This window comes from Falco cherrug, chromosome 11 (genome assembly GCF_023634085.1).
Source record: "Falco cherrug isolate bFalChe1 chromosome 11, bFalChe1.pri, whole genome shotgun sequence".
In the NCBI taxonomy this organism is placed as follows: Eukaryota; Metazoa; Chordata; class Aves; order Falconiformes; family Falconidae; genus Falco; species Falco cherrug.
The window spans coordinates 6,669,882-6,672,454 of NC_073707.1; positions in this window are offsets into that span (position 1 = coordinate 6,669,882).

Sequence of the window (2,573 nt, forward strand, 5' to 3'; positions counted from 1 at the left end):
AGAAACCAAACACTGGCTCAGCCCTGTAAATGTGTCAGAAGTTCTACAGCACTACCGAAGGCATGAGTTCAAAGACACAAAAACCTTCTCCAGCTTCATTAATTATAGAGCTTCCAGGGTCAGGTGATTATTCCAAGGGATGTCTGACACTGCAAAGGCAGAGCAGAATGCCTGAGAAACCCTGCAGCCCCAGATAAAAGCACCTCAGAAGTCTGTACTTGCTGTGACATCTCCCTCCGGGATAATCCAGTCTTTTTCTCCTCCCCTTCATAAAAAATGCACATTCTTCAGCAGAGCCAAGACTCTAACACCAGGAGAACATCTCTGGAACAGACTTCTCTGTTACCTGGGGACTACCAGCTCTCCCATTTCAGTCAGAGTTCTCGCCTGGCAGGCCCCAGCACTGGGCAGTTTTTGTAATCCCTGCACCACCAAGAGATGCAATTACTTAGCACTATGAATTCAGACCACTCAGTTTTGCAAACATGTTGTTTCTCAGTGAAGGTAAATTAAGTATGTGCAGAACAAGTTTTTATCTCTGGCAAGTTTATCTCTGCATTTCCATCTGCTTACGAGCTAGCTTCCTCACCTGCAGACAAACCCTGCTTGCATACCATCAGGTGCTCCGCTGTTTCCATGCTGGCTGTGAGAAAGGCACATTTAAAAATGAGCAGGGCAGTGAGAGCAGGAAACCGTTCAATTCCTCATGCTGCCTTGCTCAGCCTTAGTCCTCCTCTCCTGTTGTCTATGCACAGCAACCCCACAAACAGCAGGCACGCGTGTATCTGCAAAGAGAGAAGGTGGGAAAGGCAGAGCACGTACACCAGCACAGAGAAGTCATTCAGCAGTTCCCCTGTTGCAAATTCTACTCTTTAGATCGAATTTTTACAGTCTATTCCCTGAAAGAAGCTGCTTATTGCATGTATTAGAAATTGATAAATATTGTGGGATTATAGCTGCTAATTAAACAAATGAATCATCTTCAGTTTCGCTCTTCACTTCTGCCGACAGAAACTGCCAAGTATCTCTAAAGGAAAGGGATATGGAAGCAAACATCACTAATGAGCCAAAATGTCTTCTAAACTTCTGAAAACACTTAGTGCATGATGCAACATTCAGTAACTTACTCAACAAATCTTCCGGAAATGTAATATGGTTTGTAAGGCATCATTTAAAAAAATGGCATTGCTGTCACCACTGAAGGACGAGGAATCACCGAGTTCTGGCACACTGCACACTCAGGGGACCCATAGGTGCATCCAGACAAGGAAACACCAGTTTGTTCTATTTTGCTGTTCAGTTTTTGTCATGCCCCATGACCAACAAGTCCTTGCTTGAGACCTGGACAGTTAAGGTGGATGTTGCAAAACGCTTACCTGTGGGCAGCTCCGAAGAGGCACCGAGGCGGGTGCTGGCTACGTGCAAAATGCACGAGCACCGAGCATGAGCATCGAGCACCGAGCACGAGCATCGAGCACCGCTCATCCCCAGCTGGGGGCAGGTCAACTCCTCATTACAATGGCTGCACAATGAGAATCCAGAATGGATTTCAAGGTTTTATCCTTGTTCAAAGAACTCCAGAAGAAAGCCAAAATAAAAGGACTTGTCGATTCAAATGTTTTTGAAGCCTGGAATGCTGAATTGCTTGACCAAGCGCAGTCCCATTTTATGGCATGACGAAGTGGCTGCAGTCTGCAGACAGGCATCACCTTTGCTGAACTCATCTGCCTAAGCTGATGGCTGGCTTTGGCATGCACGTGTTGCTTTTGAATTCCTACTTTTTGACAGCATTAAGCTGCTCTAAAAGACAAGGTGAAACTGATGGAAGGGAACAGGAAACTGGCAGACACGGACATGGGATGTCACTGTCCCTAGGTTTGCCTGTACAAAGGTTGTGAAGGCTCAGCCACAGAACAACTGCGGAGTGCCCCTGGACGAAAGGCAAGCCCGTAGACAACAGGTTCTGTTCAAGCATTAACAACTTACTTCTCTTGAGGAAGGACTCAACATATTCCCCAGAACAGGTCACAGATGTATTTATGCAGCAGTTCAACTTGACTGGACGGTGTCTGAGACTGCCTAGATTCAAAACAAGCTGATACCAGCTTACCCAGCAGCTGCAAGTACATTTGCTGTACAGACAAACCTCGCTTGTTTGCAGGCTCTCCTCCCATTCAATTGCATTTCCAGTTCCAGCTACTCTCTTTTATAAGAGCTTGTGACCACAGTCAGAATCCAGCCATTCATTCCTCAGCTGTTCTGCAGTACTTCAAGCAATGTGCAAGGCAAGATAAAGACACCAAACACTATACAAACAGTAAAGGGCAGAAGCTGCAAGAACCAGGAAATATTAAGAAATTCCACTAAGGGGAAATTAACTGGAGAAAATACAGGTAGCCTAAAGGAAAGAGTAATTATATACCTTGTTTCCTGAAGAACATAGCTACTCTGGGAGGGAAAGGATGGAAAAAGTGTTGATCAAAGCTCCTGATGAGAAGGCAAGATAAGCCACAAGTATGTTATATATATATAACTTTATAACAAAAAGTTCTTTGTATGAACAAGAAAAGAGG